We start from the raw sequence: 20567 nt of genomic DNA, 5'->3' as shown, positions 1-20567 counted from the left end.
CACCGGAGTTCCTCTTTAATGAGCTTCCTCGGTCTGTTGTTCTCTGTGGTAGAAGCCGTACCATGGGCTCTGTGGCATATTAGGCTCCTTCAGTTGAAAATCCTGCACCTGTGGAACCGGACATTGTCTGATCTAGACTGCCTTCAAGTTCTGTCAACCGACACCAGTCTCTTTGCTGGTGGGCCGAGATTCAAGATGGCACGCCTCTAGAAAAACTGATAAGGACTATAGTTACCACAGATGCGTCCAGCTCATGCGGGGGAGCCCACATGTTGGATGTCAAAGTGTTCGGGAGGTGTAGTCTGGAACAGATGAATCTCTCTTCCAACACCAGAGAATTGAGAGCCATTTACAATGCACTGAAGCATTTTGCCCCTCTTCTCTCAGGAAAAGCTGTCCGGATCAAATCGGACAACATGGCCTCGCAAATCTATATGAACAAACAGGGAGCTATCAGGTCTCGTGCACTTCTGGAGGAAGTAAGAACAATTTTCAACTGGGAAAAAACAAGGATAACAAGGTTATCTGCTGGGTCACAATATGCAGTTACAAAGAAAGGAGGAGCCAAATCCTGAGCTACAAAAGCTTCACAGATTGCCTCCTTAACCCATCTACTCAGAGAGGGCTTAGAGGCTTTAAGACCTTCACTTTTACCTGAGAAAGTAATGAGAAGGTTTTCAGATCTTCTGAAGTCATTGGTTCTACATATTTAAATTCTTAGGATTCTAGAAATGTCCAAGGAATGCATCGCTTCTTCTTCAGGTAACGAAGATAACACCTATAGAGAAATAAGCTGGTTGATATTTAAGAAAGATTGAACTTGTGAAACAAAGGTTGGCAAAAAATCTCCAACTGGGCCCTGTCCAGGAGGAAGAGAATTCTCCAATCCTTTTGGCCAAAGTAATGGCCAACAAAAATCTATCTGAAGTCAACATTTTCAAATGGTTCAGAAGATGAATCCCACTCTCAAGATGCTAGGTTTGGCTCCCTTAAGGAACCTCCTGATTAGGGAGTCTTGAGATAAAGATCTGACCAAACAGGCACAAAGAGCAGTAATATGTACTTTCAAAGTGGTTGGTCTAAGAGCCTTTTCTAGGCCATCCTGCAGAAACTGTAATATTGCAGAAAGAGGAGGATCTGAGGCTGAAGGAAGATTTGGTTTACTCTGGCATAAGCCCTGTTGACTCAGCCCTAGAGTGTGTAATGGTTCCCCACACCTCTGCAGAAAGTTCTCTAGCTTCTAGTAGGGACCTGTCAATCTTAAGGCTGTCAGACTGAGTCTCCTCAGACCTGGGCAGGGACTGGTATCCTGATATATCAGGTCCTGCATTCGGGGAAGTCTCCAGTAAGACCCACTGTTCATCTGCATGAGCTGGGTGGACCATGACCTTTTCAGCCAGAATGGCATGATGGCGATCACTAAGGTCTTGCCTGATTTTCATCATCAGAGGGAACTAGAATTCTTAACAATTTGGCTATAGCCATGTCCACTTTCGGTGGTGGTATCCATAGGTCCGACTCCTTCTCTGCCAAAGGGAGCATTAGTTTGAATCTCTTAGTGAGAACTGGTCCTTCCCTGGATGTTTCCACTCCATCTGCATAAGCTTTCTTAGAGACTTGTCCATTTTTAAGGACCTTGGCTCTCTAGAGGTGCATGCTGGAGCTTCCCCCTGATCAACATCCCGGTCCCCTGACCGGATGAATCTCAATAATCTTTGTTTTTCTTAAGCTGTGAACAGAAATGAAACCTCTTCCTCAACAGAACTAGAAGAATGGTCTTCAATGGAAATAACAGACTCCTCTCCCATGAAAACAGGTCTAGGAGATAACTTCCTGGCTTTCTTACTAGAAGGCTAGCTTTTCATTTCACAAACAATAAACAATTTCAACCAGATTAACCTATCCTGGACTTTAGGCTCGCATGATTAGGCGGTGGATACCTGGACACCTATTATATTCATAAGAGTCTGGTATTGGTGTCCCACAAATCACACAAGTAAGATGTGTTCTCTTGGAAGCAGATTTACTGGGTCCGCTATGTGGATTACTAGAAGGTGGAGATGCCATCTGAAAAGAGAACAAAATAGTAAGATAAAATCCAAAAAGAAATACCACAAAGCAAGTAGGGAGAAGTACCTAGTGTAACTTGCAGTTTTAAATAAACAGGTAAGAAATAGTGCAAAAAGCAATGTGGGCTACATAGCAAGAGATATGAGTGGAGACAGAGTGCTCCTTAAATACACAGGAGGGTGCCAAATTCAAATTCACCTGCCCCTGGAGTGAGCTCATAGCCTATTATACCAGAAGCAGTTCTAAAAGAAAAAACAAATAAAACAAAATTATTATTTATTATTTGAATCCCTTTTTAAACCAGTACCCGCAGTGCAGAGATAAGTAGAAAGTGTATATAAAAAAAAGTATAGGCAGGATCCAGACTGGAAAACAGAACAGAAAAAAACACTTTTCCTGTGGGAAGGGGGGGGGGGCATTTATAAGGGCTTGTTTAACCCCTTAAGAACCCAGCCCATTTTCACTTTAACCCCTTAAGGATCGGGGCTTTTTCCTTTTTTTCATTTTCAATTTTTCCTCCTTAACTTTAATAAATCATAACTCTTTAAAATTTTCACCTAAAATTCTATATGATGGCTTATTTTTTGCACCACCATTTCTACTTTGTAATGACATCAGTCATTTTACCCAAAAATCTAAGGCGAAATAGAAAAAAAAATCATTGTGCGACAAAACTGAAAAAAAATGCCATTTTGTAAATTTTGGGGGCTTCCGTTTCTACGTAGTACATTTTTCGGTAAAAATGACACCTTATCTTTATTCTCTAGGTCCTTACGATTAAAATGATACCCTACTTATATAGGTTTGATTTTGTATTACTACTGAAAAAAAATCATAAATACATGCAGGAAAATTTATACGTTTAAAATTGTCAGTTTCTGAGCCCTATAACTTTTTTATTTTTCCATGTTCAGGGGGCTATGATGGCTCATTTTTTGCGCCGTGATCTGAAGTTTTTGACAGTACAATTTTTGCATTGATCGGACTTTTTGATCGCTTTTTATTAATCTTTTCATGATATAAAAAGTGACCAAAAATACGCTATTTTGGACTTTGGAAATTTTTTGCGCGTACGCCATTGAACGTGCGGTTAAAAAGCGGTATATATTTATAATTCGGACATTTCTGCACGCGGCGATACCACATATGTTTATTTTTATTTACACTGTTTTTCTTTTATTCTTGGAAATGCCAGGTTATTCAAACTTTTATTAGGGGAAGGGATCATTGAAAGGGTTAATGATTTTTTTACACTTTTCTTATGCCATATTATAGCCCCTAGGGGGCTATAACATGGCATTTACTGATCTTTAACAATGATTGATGCATCTCCCTAGGAATGCATCAATCAGTGTTTTCGGCGATTGAATGATAAAGCCTGGATCTCAGGCTTGAATCATTCAATCGGCGATCGGACTTCAGGAAGCAAGGTAAGAGACCTTCTTCCTGAAGTACAGCTGTTCGGGATGCTGCGATTTCATCGCAGCGATCCCGAACAGCTCCCTGAGCTAGCCGGGCACTTTTACTTTCAGTTTTAGCTGCGCGGCTCAGCTTTGAGCGCGCGGCTAAAGGGTTAATAGCGCGCGGCACCACGATCGGTGCCGCGCACTATTAGCGGCGGGTCCCGGCTTCATTATGACGCCACGCCCGCCATGATATGATGCAGGGTTACCGTGTAACCCCGCGTTATATCACGGGAGCAGGACCAAGGACGTTCTCTAACGTCCTTCGTCCTTAACAGGTTAAAGGGGTACTCCGGTGAAAAACTTTTTTTTTTTTTTTTAAATCAACTGGTGCCAGAAAGTTAAACAGATTTGTAAATTACTTAATCTAAATCTTATCCTTCCTGTACTTATTAGCTGCTGAATACTACAGTGGAAATTATTTTCCGTTTGAAACACAGAGCTGTCTGCTGACATCATGAGCACAGTGCTCTCTGCTGACATCTCTGTCCATTTTAGGAACTGTCCAGGGTAAAAGGAAATCCCCATAGCAAACATATGCTGTTCTGGACAGTTCATAAATGGACAGAGATGTCAGCAGAGAGCACTGTGCTCGTGATGTCAGCAGACAGTCTGTGTTTCAAAAAGAAAATAATTTCTGCTGTAGTATTCAGCAGCTAATAAGTACAGGAAGGATTAAGATTTTTTTAATAGAAGTAATTGACAAATCTGTTTCACTTTCTGGCACCAGTTGATTTAAAAAATAAATAAATAAAAAAAAAGTTTTTCACCGGAGTACCCCTTTAAGGACACAGCCCTTTTTTGCAATTCTGACTACTGTCACTATGCATTAATAACGCTGGAATGCTTTTACCTTTTATTCTGATTCCGAGAATGTTTTTATGTAACATGTAAAACTTTAACATTAACATTGAGATCCATTGCAGTCATGCCTAGTGTGTGTGTCCAGAGTGTTGGAGGCCTCAAAGTCCTGCAGCCACCAACAATTCAAGTAAGCTAAAGTCACAGCTTTATGAGTCAAGTCAAGTCAATCCCTGTCATCTGTCAAGTCAGCGTGGTCTCCATTCAATTGTCCAGTCCTACTACAAGTCTCAGCAAACCCTTAAGGTCTCTGCATCACTGGTCACCTCCTTGGGTCCTGGCTGAACTGTATAGACTTTACCAACTTTTTACCCTCAGTAAAGCTACCGTTGTCCGTAACTTGGCGTTGGAGTATTTATTGCCCCCGTGCCTAGCCCAGGATCCAGCGGTATACCTTCGGGTGGTTATAGGCTAAACCATGCCCTGGCATCACGAATACAAGGGGTTAATGCCATCTGCCTCTAGGGTAACAACATCTGCCCTGCACCACACACCGCACCACCACACTGGCTAAAAAGGAGCCCGGGTTTGCGGCGACGAACTGTTGGGCGTACAGATTTGTCTGCTCAACCATCATATTGACAAAGTTGTCACTGAAAAAGAAAACTAAAATAGTCTATTTCAGTGAACCAGACAATGTCAATCTTGATTCGCCAACAAACTTGGGAAGCTCTTGGTCCGCTGGCTCAGTCCAGTCAAGTTCTCCGGTATGGAGCACCAGTGAACATGGCTGGGGGGCTTGAATAGTATGAACGCCAGGGGGACTCATACTAACATGGAGCACAGAGTCAGGAGCAGAGGAGGTTTGCGGCCTCGCATGTCCGCTGCCTTGGTAGCTCATCATCAGAACTAGATGATAAGGAGGATGAGGAAATAAGGAAGGTGGGGTCTTGCTCATCCTCTGTGGTGCTTTCAGTGTCAGAGGCAATTATGGCATATGCCTCTTCCACTGAAAACGCCCTGCAGGCCATTTCCCTACTCTAATGGGGGGGGGGGGGTGTATGTGGGGGGAAAAATGTATTAGTGTATGTGCTGTTTACCAAAAACGGAATGAGGCACAAAGAAGAGAACACAGTACCTACAGTGAAATATGTTGGAGGTTCAATGATGTTTTGGGGTTATTATGCTGCCTCTGGCACTGGGTGCCTTGAATGTGTGCAAGGCATTATGAAATCTGAGGATTACCAATGGATTTTGGGTTACACTGTACTGCCCAGTGTCATAAACTGGGTTTGCATCCGAGATCTTGGGTCTTCCAGCAGGACAATGACACCAAACATACGTCAAAAAGCACCCAGAAATGGATGGCAACAAAGCGCTGGAGAGTTCTGAAGTGGCCAGCAATGAGTTCAGATCTAAATCCCATTGAACACCTGTGGAGAGATCCTAAAATTGCTGTTGGGAAAAGGCGCCCTTCCAATAAGAGAGACCTGGAGCAGTTTGCAAAGGAAGAGTGGTCCAACATTCTTGCTGAGAGGTGTAAAAAGCTTATTGATGGTTATTGGAAACGCCCCCCAAAAAACCAGCTGGGGCAGACCGCAGCAACCCTGTAGGGCCTGGGTCACGCAGCTAAAGGTGCTGCAGACCCGTACACACCTACAGATGGTACGTTGGCAAAAAAAACTAAAAACTTTTTTTTTTACCTGCTAAATCTGTCCCTGCCTAATTTAAAGCTTTCCCTAATCGCTACTATGCCAGGGGGCACTAAGATCACTCTGAGGGGGGGGGGGGGGGGGGGGGGGAGATGCAGCACGGGGCTCCATCCTGCTCAGCACCAGACACAAAGTGGTGCTGATCAGAATGGAGCAACATGCTCCTGCTCTCCTCCCCTTCCTCATACAATGTGATTGCCACCTCCCAGGACAGTACAGATGATGATTGGTGGTGTATATTACACCACTAATCATCCTCCTTTTCCCAGTCATGGGGTCACATGTGACCCCCATGACCTGGAATCACCGCAGATCACCGGTTTGTATTTACCGGTGATCGCCGAAATGGGGGGTCCTCAAGACCCCCTCGGCACTGTGCCGAGATGCCTGCTGAATGATTTCAGCAGGCATTCCGGTCCGGTTCCCGCCAAGCGAGGAACGGAATAGCGTCAAATCGCCAATCTGAATTGACCGTTGATTTGCGGCGATCGCCGATGTTGGGGGCCTCAGGACCCCCCCTCGGTGATGTGCCAGGATGCCTGCTGAATGATTTCAGCAGGCATCCCGGTCCCATCCCGAGCATGGGCACCGAAATTCCCACGGGCCCATCCCATCCCTGCCCGGTATAGATGAGCTGTAATTGCTATCTTTATTTGCATACATACTTTAGTATAGTTTCCATTACTTTCCCCACTATTGATATCAGGCTTACTGGCCTATAGTTGCCCGATTCCTCCCTACTACCTTTCTTGTGAATATGCACAACATTTTCAAATTTACAGTCTTTTGGGACAACTTCTGTTACCAGTGATTGGTAAATTAAATATGTAAATGGTTTTGTTAGAACACTGCTAAACTCTTTTAATCCAGCTGCTTCCCCCTGGTGCCTTTATAACTAAAATTATTAAACCTAACCTCCGTGGTCGCCCAGCAATCACAGCAGATCGCGCAACAAGGACAGCATCGGAGGGGACACGATCCGAGGCACGGGACGTGCCCGCTCTCGGATCGCGTCCCATGTCACTCACCGGCCCCGTCCTCCTGCTCAGTCCTCTCTCAGATTTAAAGGGCCAGTGCACCATTAATTGGTGCCTCGCCCAATTAGTTCCAAGCACTCCCTACACTATAAAAACCCACTTCCCCTTCCTGTCCCTGCCGGATCTTGTTTCCTTGTGCCAGTGAAAGCGTTCCCGTGTGTCCTTAGCCAGTGTATCCAGACCCTTGCCGTTGCCCTCGACTATGAACCGTTGCTGCCTGCCCTGACCTTCTGCTACGTCTGACCTTGCCTTTTGCCTAGTCCTTCTGTACCGCGCTTGACTCAGCAGTCAGTGAGGATGAGTTGCTATCGGGTGGAACGACCCGCAGCAAGTCCATCCCACTTTGCGGTGGGCTCTGGTGAAAACCAGTAACCCCTAAGATTCCGTTCCCCTGGTACGGCCCACGTCATCACCTCACTGACATAGAGGATCCACTACCTATATCTACCCTGCATACCACTCCGGATCCTGACAGTAGATCCGGCCATGGATCCCGCTGAGGTCCCGCTGCCCAGTGTCGCTGACCTAACCTCCGTGGTCGAGCCAGCAATCACAGCAGATCGCGCTACAAGGACAGCAGTTGACTCAGTTGACCGCTATGCTGCAACAGCTTCTGCCGCAACAACAGCAACCATCTCCTCCGCCAGCTCCTGCATCTCCTCTGCAGCGAGTGGCTGCTCCCAGATTCCACCTGTCTCTACCAGATAAGTTTGATGGGGACTCTAAACTGTGCCGTGGATTCCTTTCCCAGTGTTCCCTACACCTGGAGATGTTGTCAGACCAATTTCCTACAGAACGGTCTAAGGTGGCGTTCGTGGTCAGCCTGCTATCTGGAAAGGCCTTGTCATGGGCCACACCGCTTTGGGACCGCAACGATCCTGCCACTGCTACAATCCAGTCCTTCTTCTCAGAAGTACGTAGTGTCTTTGAGGAGCCAGCCCGGGCTTCCTCAGCCGAGACTGCTTTGCTGAATCTTGTCCAAGGGAGTTCTTCAATGGGCGAATATGCCATCCAGTTCCGCACCCTCGCCTCTGAGCTACCCTCTGCGCGACCTTCAAAAAAGGCTTATCCAGTCACATCAAAGATGTCCTGGCCGCACGAGAAATTCCTGCTAACCTGTCTGAACTCATCCATTTGGCCACCCGCATCGACATGCGTTTCACGGAAAGACGCCAGGAGCTTCGTCAGGAAAAGGATCTTGTTTGCACCAGGCGGTTTCCCTCCCTGGCACCTCTCTTCCAACGTCCTTTGCAATCTGTTCCTGTGCCTCCTGCTGAGGAGGCTATGCAAGTGGATCGGTCTCGCCTGACCCAACAAGAGAGGACTCGCCGTAGCAATGAAAACCTGTGCCTATACTGTGCAAGCACTGAACATTTCCTAAAAGACTGTCCTATTCGTCCTCCGCGTCTGAGAAACGTACGCACTCACCTAGTTAACGTAGGAGAGGCGTTGCTAGGTGTGAATTCTTCCTCTCCACGATTGACTTTACCTGTGCGGATTGCTATACCCGCTAATACTACTTCCTTCCCTGCCGTGGCCTTCTTGGACTCGGGTTCAGCAGGAAGTTTCATTGAAGCCTCTCTAGTCAACAGATTCAATTTTCCAGTTACCCGTCTTGTCAAACCTCTCTTCATTTCATCTGTCAATGGAGAAAGACTGGTCTGCACCGTGCGTTACCCCACTCAACCGCTACTCATGAGTGTTGGAGCTCACCATCATGAACATATTGAATTTTTTGTGCTACCCAACTGCACTTCTGAAATTCTTCTGGGCTTGCCCTGGCTCCAACGTCATTCACCTAGCCTAGACTGGGTCACCGGGGACATTAAGAGTTGGGGATCTTCTTGCCACAAGCGATGTCTCCACCCAGTTTCTTCCTGCCAGGTCTCCAAGACTACTCCATTGCCAGGTCTTCCTAAGGCCTATCAGGACTTTTCGGACGTCTTTTGTAAAAAGCAAGCAGACGTCTTACCTCCACATAGACCCTATGACTGCCCTATCGACCTGCTCCCTGGTACCACACCGCCCCGTGGTAGGATCTACCCACTTTCTGCCCTGGAAACACAGGCTATGTCTGAGTACATACAAGAAAACCTCAAAAGAGGAAATCTTCTTCTCCAGCTGGAGCTGGATTTTTCTTCGTTGCTAAAAAAGATGGATCTCTTCGCCCCTGTATTGATTACCGCGGTCTCAATAAAATTACTGTCAAAAATCGCTATCCTCTGCCTCTCATCTCCGAACTCTTCGACCGACTGCGTGGTGCTAAGATTTTCACCAAACTTGATCTAAGGGGCGCATATAACCTCATCCGTATTCGAGCAGGCGATGAATGGAAAACCGCCTTCAATACCAGAGATGGTCACTTTGAATACCTAGTCATGCCCTTTGGTCTATGCAACGCCCCAGCAGTCTTTCAGGACTTTGTTAATGAGATTTTTCGGGACATGCTGTACTCCTGTGTGGTAGTCTATCTTGATGACATCCTCATTTTTTCCTCCAACCTAGAGGAACATCGCCTTCATGTTCGTCAAGTGCTCCAGCGACTACGCCAAAATCAACTTTACGCCAAAATTGAGAAGTGTCTATTTGAACGCAGCAGTCAATGGGATACATTGTGTCCGGACAAGGTCTTCAAATGGACCCTGATAAGCTATCTGTGGTAGTTGATTGGCCTCGTCCCACTGGCCTGCGAGCAATCCAAAGATTTCTCGGATTTGCAAATTATTATCGTCAATTTATTCCCCACTTCTCCACCATCGTTGCTCCTATTGTAGCACTGACTAAGAAAAATGCTAATCCGAAATCCTGGCCGCCACAGGCGGAGGAAGCCTTTAACCACCTCAAAGCCGCCTTCTCCTCTGCTCCAGTCTTGTCCAGACCAGATCCTCAGAAGCACCTCTTCCTCAAGGGTGACGCCTCCTCTGTTGAAGCCGGAGCTGTTCTCCTACAAAAATCCGCTAAAGGAAAAAATGTCACTTGCGGATTTTTCTCCAAAACCTTTTCTCTCCCTGAAAAAAAACTATTCTATTGGAGACCGTGAACTATTGGCGATTAAGTTGGCCCTTGAGGAGTGGAGACATCTTCTGGAAGGATCCCTTTACCCCATCACCATCTATACAGATCACAAAAATCTGTCTTATTTTCAATCCGCCCAGCGGCTAAATCCTCGCCAGGCTAGGTGGTCGTTGTTTTTTGCCCGTTTCAACTTTCATATCCATTTTCGGCCCGCAGACAAGAATGTCAGAGCTGATGCTCTATCTCGTACCACAGATGCCTCTGAAGCCGAGACCCTTCCTCAGCTCATCATCCTCCCCTGAGTGTCTGATCTCTTCTGCTCCTGCTTCTCTGGTGCCTATCCCGCCAGGAAAGACTTATGTTCCTCCCTGCCTTCGCCTCCGGATCCTCAAATAGGGCCATTCCTCCCTTCTGGCTGGTCACGCTGGAATCAAAAAGACTTTACAGTTGATCGCCAGACACTATTGGTGGTCCTCCTTGGAAAAGGATGTGACCGATTTCGAACGAGCCTGTACAGTGTGTGCACGTGACAAGACCCCTCGTCAGAAGCCTTCAGGTCTTCTCCATCCGCTGCCGGTGCCTGAACAGCCTTGGTCCCACATAGCCATGGACTTCATCACTGATCTTCCTGTATCCCATGGCGTTGATCGTTTTTCCAAAATGGCTCACTTTATTCCGCTTCCAGGCCTTCCTTCTGCACCACAGTTGGCGAAGCAATTTTTTCTGCAGATTTTTCGTCTTCACAGGCTTCCCACGGATATCGTCTCGGATAGAGGCGTTCAATTTGTGTCAAAATTTTGGAGAGCTCTCTGTAATCAATTAAAGATCAAATTAAATTTCTCATCCTCCTATCACCCCCAATCCAATGGACAAGTGGAAAGAGTGAACCAGATTCTCGGTGACTACTTGCGACATTTTGTCTCCTCCCGCCAAGATGATTGGGTCGACCTTCTGCCCTGAGCTGAATTCTGAGTCTTCCGCCAAATCTCCATTTTTTGTGGTGTACGGCCGTCACCCACTGCCCCCCTCCCCATTCCCACTTCTTCTGGAGTTCCTGCCGTGGATGAAGTAACCCGGGACTTCTCCGCTATCTGGAAGGAGACTCAAAAGTCGCTCCTACTGGCCTTGTCTCGAATGAAGAGACATGCAGATTAAAAGAGAAGAACTCCTCCTGTCTTTCTCCCTGGGGACAAAGTGTGGCTCTCTGCCAAATACATACGGTTTCGTGTCCCTAGCTACAAGTTGGGTCCTCGCTACCTCGACCCTTTTAAAATCAAGAATCATATCAATTCTGTCTCTTACAAGCTTCATCTTCCCTCTTCTCTTGCATTCCTAACTCTTTCCATGTGTCTCTTCTCAAACCTCTTGTACTTAACCGCTTTTCTCCCAAGGTCACTGTTCCTGCTCCCATTTCTGGCTCCTCTGATGTCTTCTCCGTTAAAGAAATCCTCGCCTCCAAGATCGTCCGAGGTAAAAAAAAATTTGGGGTAGATTGGGAGAATTGTGGCCCTGAGGAGAGATCATGGGAACCTGAGGCCAATATTTTAGACAAAGACCTCATCCACAGATTCCTCGGTTCAAAAAAGAGGGGGAGACCCAAGGGGGGGTACTGTCACACCGAGCGCTCCGGGTCCCGCTGCTTTCCCGGAGCACGCGCGGCGGTGCTCCCGTGTCATCGGAGGGAACGCGATCCGAGGCACGGGATGTGCCCGCTCTCGGATTGCGTCCCATGTCACTCACTGGCCCCGTCCTCCTGCTCAGTCCCGGCGCACGCGGCCCTGCTCTCTAGGGCGGGCGCACGCACGCCGGGTCTCTCAGATTTAAAAGGCCAGTGCACCATTAATTGGTACCTGGTCCAATTAGTTCCAAGCACTCCCTACACTATAAAAACCCACTTCCCCTTCCTGTCCCTGCCGGATCTTGTAGCCTTGTGCCAGTGAAAGCGTTCCAGTGTATCCAGACCCTTGCCGTTACCCTTGACTACGAACCGTTGCTGCCTGCCCTGACCTTCTGCTACGTCTGACCTTGCCTTTTGCCTAATCCTTCTGTACCGTGCCTGACTCAGCAGTCAGTGAGGTTGAGTCACTATCGGGTGGAACGACCTGGGGGTTACCTGCCGCAGCAAGTCCATCCCGCTTTGCGGCGGGCTCTGGTGAAAACCAGTAACCCCTTAGATTCCGTTCCCCTGGTACGGCCCACGTCATCACCTCACTGACATAGAGGATCCACTACCTATATCTACCCTGCATATCACTCCGGATCCTGACATCTACCTACTGTAATAGTACCATGTTCACTGGGCTTATAACTATTTGGTTTTTGGCATGGAAACCGTTACTATTTTCACATCATATACAATGCATTGTAATCTTTGAAAGCCCCACTCCCATCTACTTCAATGGCAGACGGGAGAACCACATAGGAAAGGAGTTTTGTCACTTTTGTGCAAGGTTACATGCTGAAGCTTCTATTCAAGTGAATGGGAGCTTTAGGGCTAAAATGCAACCTACCCACACAGTAATGGGTCCATACTGTAAACGGGCATTTAAAAAAAAAATAATAATAATAATTCAACCCCACAATGAGTGGAGTATTTCAGGCTATAGGCACACTGTAAACAGGTGTGGTAGCGTCATTGCATCACGTTGGCCTGTGTCAAGCATTGTAGGCTGAAGTGCCTGCAGTCTAAGGGAGTAATGTTCAACTGGCAATAAATCTAGTGACCGGGTAGGCCAATTGATGGAGATATTCCTGGCAAACCCTCGCTGTGTGGGTGATTATTATCCTGAAAATGGCAGTTAAAAGCTCTACCATGAGAGCCAACATGTGGCCGCACATGTTCCTGAGCTTTTAGTGTTTCTCAAATCACTAGCAGTGACCAATTGTCATATGAAATGGCTCCCCAGATCATCACACCAGCAGCAGTGTGTCAGTCCACAGCAAAGACAGGATAAAAGCACTCACAACAAGGCCTCAATATTTGAACTCAACTATTGTTGGATCCTAAAGATGTTACAGTTCGTAGTCCAGGCTGGACATGTAATGAGTAGTGTTGCTTGCGAATATTCGCAATTCGAATATTGTTCGCGAATATCGCATATTCGCGAATTCACGAATTTCGCAAATATAGCGCTATATATTCGTAATTACGAATATTCGTTATTTTTTTTTTTTTCTTCACACACATCACAGTGATCACCCCTCTCTGCTTCCAGCTTGTGTGGTGTAAAGAAGGCTGTAATACTACTGTGTGAGACTGGCGTGCAAAAATTCGCATATGCAAATTTTCGTGCGTGTTAATTTTGTGTATGCCAATATTCACTTATGTTAATTTTAGCATACGCGAATTTTCGTATATGCGAAAATAAAACGAGAATATAACGAATATGCGAATATTCGCGAATATATGACGAATATTCGTCCATATATTCGCGAATATTCGCGAATTCGAATATGGCCTATGCCGCTCAACACTAGTAATGAGCACCTTGATACACTGTTCAAAAAAACTAAGGGGAACACTTAAACAACACAATGTAACTCCAAGTCAATCACACTTCTGTGAAATCAAACAGTCCACTCAGGAAGCACCACTGATTGACAATCAATTTCACATGCTGTTGTGCAAATGGAACAGACAACTGGTGGAAATTACAGGCAATTAGCAAGACACCCCCAATAAAGTAGTGGTTCTGCAGGTGGTGACATCAGACCCCGTCTCATTTCCTATGCTTCCTGGCTGATGTTTTGGTCACTTTTAAATGCTGGCGGTGCTTTCACTCTACTGGTAGCATGAGACGGAGTCTAAAACCCACACAAGTGGCTCAGGTAGTGCAGCTCATCCAGGATGGCACATCAATGCGAGCTGTGGCAAGAAGGTTTGCTGTGTCTGTCAGCATAGTGTCCAGGGTATGGAGGCGCTACCAGGAGACATGCTAGTAAATCAGGAGACGTGGAGGAGGCTGTAGGAGGGCAACAACCCAGCAGCAGGACCGCTACCTCCGCCTTTGTGCAAGGAGGAACAGGAGGAGCACTTCCAGAGCCCTGCAAAATTACCTCCAGCAGGCCACAAATGTGCATGTGTCCACTCAAACGGTTAGAAACAGACTCCATGAGGGTGGTATGAGAGCTTGACATCCACAGGTGGGGTTGTGCTTACAGCCCAACACCGTGCAGGACGTTTGGCATCTGCCAGAGAACACGATTGGCAAATTCGCCACTGGCGCCCTGTGCTCTTCACAGATGAAAGCCGGTTCACACTGAGCACATGTGACAGAGTCTGGAGACGCCGCAGAGAACGTTCTGCTGCCTGCAACATCTGGGGGCCGCACAGCCCTTCATATGCTTGCCAGAGGTAGCCTGACTGCCATTAGGTACGGAGATGAGACCCCACAGACCCCTTGTGAGACCGTATGCCGGTGCAGTTGGCCTTGGGTTCCTCCTAATGTAAGACAATGCTAGACCTCATGTGGCTGGAGTGTGTCAGCAGTTCCTGCAAGAGGAAGGCATTGATGCTAAGGACTGACCCGCCCGTACCCCAGACCTGAATCCGATTGAGCACATCTGGGACACCATGTCTCGCTCCATCCACCAACACCACCAAGTCCAGGTCTGGGAGGAAATCCATCAGGAGCATGCCCAGGCGTTGTAGGGAGGTCATATGGGCACGTGGAGGCCACACACTCTACTAAGCCTCATTTAGACTTGTTTTAACCTGTTCAGGACCCTTGGCGTACAGGTACATCCTGACACCCTGGGTCAGGTACATCCTGACACCCCGCGTGCGGCGGGGACCGGACCGGGGTGACTGCTGATATCGATCAGCAGGCACCAGGCGCAAATGCCCAGGGGGCTCATCAGACCCCCCCCCCCCCCCCCATGTCAGCAATCGGCGCAAATCGCAAGTGAATTCACACTTGCGATTTGCGCCTATTCCGGGTCATACGGGTCTATGGTGACCCGGAATATAAGGGGGATCGCGGTTGCCCGAAGGGGGCCAGGCGCCAAAGTCGTCTTACCCATCGGTGGAGGCTGCGGGACGCGATCGGCTGCGGTGATCGGCGCAGGCGGCATGTCGTGCGGCTGGCTCCCTGGATCCTACAGAAGCCGGTGAGTTGCCTAGCAACATCTGGAGGGCTACAGTTTGAGACCACTATACAGTGGTCTCTACACTGTAGCCCTCCAGATGTTGCAAAACTACAACTCCCAGCATGCCCAGACAGTTGTTTGGGCATGCTGGGATTTGCAGTTTTGCAACAGCTGGAGGTCTACAGTTTAGAGACCACTGCACTGTTTGCTGTCTGGGCATGCTGGGATTTGTAGTTTTGCATCATCTGGAGGTCCACAGTTTGGAGATTACTGTGCAGTGGTCTCCATCTGTAGCCCTCCAGATGTTGCAAAACTGCAAATCCCAGCATGCCCAAACAACTGTCTGGGAGTTGTAGTTCCGTAACTTCAGCTGTTGCATAACTACATCTCCCAGCATCAGTACATGCTGGGAGCTGTAGTTTTGCAACAGCTATAGGCACACTGGTTGGAAAATACTGAGTTAGTTAACAGAACCTAACTGAAGGTTTTCCAACCAGTGTGCCTCCAGCTGTTGCAAAACTCCCAGCATACACGGTCTGTATGTACATGCTGGGAGTTGTAGTTTTGAAACAGCTGGAGGTTTGTCCCCCCCATGTGAACGTACAGGGAACATTCACACGGGCAGGTTTACAGTAAGTTTCCTGCTTCAAGTATGAGCTGCGGCAAATTTTTCGCCGCGGTGCAAATTTCTAGCGGGAAGCTCATTGTAAACCTCTGCCAGTGCGAATGTACCCTAAAAAACACTACACTAACACATAATAAAAGGGTAAAACACTACATATACACCCCCTTACACTGCCCCCGTCCCCCCCGTCCCCCGAAAATAAAAAAAATTATTGTACGGCAGTGTTTCCAAAACGGAGCCTCCAGCTGTTGCAAAACAACAACTCCCAGCATTTCCGGACAGCCACTGACTGTCCAGGCATGCTGGGAGTTTAGCAACAGCTGGAGGCACCCTGTTTGGGAATCACTGACGTAGAATACCCCCTATGTCCACCCCTATGCAATCCCTAATTTAGTCCTCAAATGCGCATGGCGCTCTCTCACTTCGGAGCCCTGTCGTATTTCAAGAAAACAGTTTAAGGCCACATATGGGGTATTCCCGTACTAGGGAGAAATTGCACTACAAATTTTGTGGTGATTTTTCTCCTTTTACCCCTTATGAAAAGGAAAAGTTGGGGGTACACCACCCTGTTAGTGTAAAAAAAACTTTTTATTTTCACAAGTGTTAAAGTGAAAAAAAGACCCCCAAAATTTGTAACACAATTTCTCCTGAATGCGGAAATACTCCATACGTGGGTGTAAAATGCTCTGCGGGTGCACAACAAGGCTCAGGAGTGAGAGTGCACTATGTACATTTGAGGCCTAAATTGGTGATTTACACAGGGGTGGCTGATTTTACAGCAGTTCTGACATAAACGCAAAAAAAGAAATACCCACATGTGACCCCATTTTGGAAACTACACCCCTCACAGAACGTAACAAGGGGTATAGTGAGCCTTAACACCCCACAGGTGTTTAATGAAAATTCTTCAAAGTTGGATGGAAAAATTAAAAAAATAATCACTAAAATGCTCATGTTACCAAAAATTTTTCATTTTCACAATGGAAAATAGGAAAAAAGCCTCCAAAATTTTTAACCCCATTTCCTCTGAGTAAGAACATACCCCATATGTGGATGTAAAGTGCTCTGCTGGCGCACTACAATGCTCAGAACAGAAGGAGCACCATTGGGATTTTGAAGAGAAAATTTTTTTTGTCCGGAATTGAAGGCCACGTGTGTTTACAAAGCCCCCATAGTGCAAGAACAATGGACCCCCCCCCACATGTGACCCCATTTTGGAAACTACACCCCTCATGTAATGTAATAAGGGGAATGAGCATTTACACCCCACAGGTGTCTGACAGATTTTTGGAACAGTGGTCCGTGAAAATGAAAAATGTAATTTTTCATTTGCTCAGCCCACTGTTCCAAAGATCTGTCAAACGCCAGTGGGGTGTAAATTCTGTGAGGGGTGTAGTTTCCAAAATGGGTCCACTGTTCTGGCACCACGGGGGGGCTTTGTAAACGCACATGACCAAATTCTGTGTCCAAAAGCTCAATGGCGCTCCTCCTCTTCTAAGCATTGTAGTGCGCCAGCAGAGCACTCCTATTACCCCTTGTAAAAATGTAAAATTTGGGGAAAAATCAGCATTTTAGTGAAAAAAATGTTTTTTTTCATTTACACATCCGACTTTAACAAAAAGGTTAAAGTCGTGTTAAGGCTCACTGTACCCCTTGTTGCGTTCCTTGAGGGGTGTAGTTTCCAAAATAGTATGCTGTTTTTGCTGTTCTGGCACCATAGGGGCTTCCTAAATGCGGCATGCCCTCCAAAAACCATTTCAGCAAAATTTGCTTTTCAAAAGCCAAATGTGACTTCTCTTCTGAGCATTGTAGTGCGCCATCAGAGCACTTGACGTCCACGCATGGGGTATGTCCATACTCAGAAGAGATGGGGTTACACATTTTGGGGGGCATTTTGTCCTATTATCCCTTGTGAAAAATTTTATTTGAGGGAAAACCAGCATTTTAGTGATAAAAAAATAAAAAATCATTTACACATCCAACTTTAACAAAAAGTCGTCAAACACCTGTGGAGTGTTAAAGCTCACTGTACCCCTTGTTACGTGCCTTGAAGGGTGTAGTTTCCAAAATAGTATGCCATGTGGTTTTTTTTTTGTTGCTGTTCTGGCACCATAGGGGCTTCCTAAATGCAACATGCCCCCCAAAAACCTTTTCAGAAGAACTCACTCTCCAAATTGTCATTGTCGCTCCTTCCCTTCTGAGCCTTGTAGTGCACCTGCCGAACACTTGACATACACATATGAGGTATTTCCTTACTCGAGAGAAATTGGGTTACACATTTTAGGAAAATTTCTCTCCTTTTACCCCTTGTAAAAATTCAATAACTTGGTCTACAAGAACATGCCAGTGTAAAAAAAAAATAAAATAAAGATTTAGAATTTTCTCCTTCAATTTGCTGCTATTCCTGTGAAACACCTAAAGGGTTAACAAACCTTTTGAATGTAATTTTGAATACTTTGAGGGGTGCAATTTTTATAATGGGGTCATTTATTGGGAATTTCTAATATGAAAGCCCTTCAAATCCACTTAAAAACTGAACTGGTCCCTGAAAAATTCCGATTTTGAAAATTTTGTGAAAAATTGGAAAATTGCTGCTTAACTTTGAAGCCCTCTGATATCTTCCAAAAGTAAAAACATGTCAACTTTATTATGGAAACATAATGTAGACATATTGTATATGTGGATCAATGTATAATTTATTTGGAATATTAATTTTCCTTGTAAGCAGAGAGCTTCAAAGTAAAAAAAAAATGCAAAAAATGTTCACCAAGAAGTATCGACAAAATTGCACCACTAACAAAGTAGAATATGTCACGAAAAAACAATCTTGGAATCAGAATGAAAGGTAAAAGCATCCCAGAGTTATTAATGCTTAAAGGGGTTCTCCAGTGCTTACACATCTTATCCCCTATCCAAAGGATAGGGGATAAGATGCCTGATCGCGGGAGTCCCGCAGCTGGGGACGCCCGTGATCATGCACGCAGCACCCTGTTTGTAATCAGTCCCCGGAGCGTGTTCACTCCGGGTCTGATTACGGGCGACTGCAGGGCCGGCGGTGTGTGATGTCACGCCTCCGCCCCTCAATGCAAGCCGACGGGAGGGGGTGTGATAGCTATCACGCCCCCTCCCGTAGGCTTGCATTGAGGGGCGGGTCACGGGCGTCCCAGCGGCGGGACTCCCGCGACCAGGCATCTTATCCCCTATCCTTTGGATAGGGGATAAGATGTGTAAGCACCGGAGAACCCCTTTAAAGTGACAGTGGTCAGATGTGCAAAAAAATGGCCGGGTCCTACAGTGAAAATTGGCTGGGTCCTTAAGGACGTTACATCAAAGTTAGATCAGCTTGTAGTGGTGGTTTTCCACTTTGATTTTGAGTGTGACTCCATATTCAGACTTCCATGGGTTGATACATTGATAATTTTTGTGTGATTTTGTTGTCAGCGCATTCAACTATGTAAAGACAAAAGTATTTCATACAATTAGTTTATTCATTCAGATCTAGGATGTGTTATCTTAGTGTTCCCTTTATTTTTTTGAGCAGTGTATAAAATTTTGTTATGCTAAGCATCTAGAAATGCTCCAGAAAGAGACAGGGTGTGTAATGGAAGTGCTACCTATGTCTGGATCAGGGGTCTCAAACTGGTGGCCCTCCAGATGTTGCAAAATTTCAATTCCCAGCATGCCTGGACATGCTCAGACAGCCATTTGCTGCAGCTAATGGCTGTCGGGAATGCTGGGAGTTGAAGTTTTGCAACATCTGAAGGGCCACCAGTTTGAGACCTCTGGTCTGGATGATGAAAATGAAACTGGGAGCTGCAGACACTTGTCGGCCAATCAAAAAATCCTCTCTACTACTGGGCTATCCATATGCTGCCCTCATGTAACCTTTTCCCAACACCTCCTAATAGCTTGGTCAGATTGCCCAATTGACAGACTTTAACCCATTATGGACACAGGGCGAACAGGTACCCCCTGACGTCCTGGTACTTAAGGACACAGGGCGTACCTGTACGACCGTGGGAATTTCGGTCCCCGACGCTCGCCAGGCGGGAACCTCACAGGGATGCCTACTGCAATCATTCAGCAGGCACACCGTGCAAACCCCTGGGGGTCCAGTGAACCCCCATGTCGGTGATCGTCGATTAGCGGCAATTCTGGGTTAATCCGGTCTCTGGTGACCCGGGAAGGGTGATAAGTGGCATCCGAGACGGCACCTATCATTCTTTACCAGCAGGAGGGAGGTGGCATGGGTGTCCACCAGACGACCGATCAATCACCGAGCCTGCTGGGCGGTGAACAGGCAAGGTGGGGGTCCCTTACCTGTCCATAGGGGCAGGCGGGGGTCCCTGGCATAGGCGTGGAGGGTCCCCAGCGTCATCGGCAGCAGAGTCTTCAGTGGCGGAGGGATCCAACAGAAGGAGGCGAGTTGTTTGCCTCCTGCTGTTGCTTAGCAACAACTCCCAACATACACAGCCAAAGGGCATGCTGGGAGTTGTAGTTTTGCAACAGCTGAAGGCACACTGGTTGCGAAACACAGAGTTTGTTACCTTACTCAGTGTTTCACAAACCCGTGTGCCTCCAGCTGTTATAAACTACAACTCCCAGCATGCACAGCCAAAGGGCATGCTGGGACTTGTAGTTTTGCAACAGCTGGAGGCACACTGGTTGCGAAACACAGAGTTTGTTACCTTACTCAGTGTTTCACAAACCCGTGTGCCTCCAGCTGTTATAAACTACAACTCCCAGCATGCACAGC

General features: G+C 46.7%; 1 long non-coding RNA gene across 1 annotated transcript; it reads right to left on the bottom strand.

The window, feature by feature from the left end:
- Positions 1-2012: 2012 nt before the first annotated feature.
- Positions 2013-20243, bottom strand: LOC130277632 (uncharacterized). The gene is made up of 3 exons (XR_008845499.1): positions 20132-20243; positions 2269-2312; positions 2013-2067 (listed from the first exon to the last, which is right to left on the bottom strand). It is a non-coding gene; the product is annotated as an uncharacterized LOC130277632 (long non-coding RNA).
- Positions 20244-20567: the final 324 nt, after the last annotated feature.

This window comes from Hyla sarda, chromosome 6 (genome assembly GCF_029499605.1).
Source record: "Hyla sarda isolate aHylSar1 chromosome 6, aHylSar1.hap1, whole genome shotgun sequence".
NCBI lineage: Eukaryota > Metazoa > Chordata > Amphibia > Anura > Hylidae > Hyla > Hyla sarda.
This window is presented reverse-complemented; position numbering and strand designations above follow the sequence as displayed.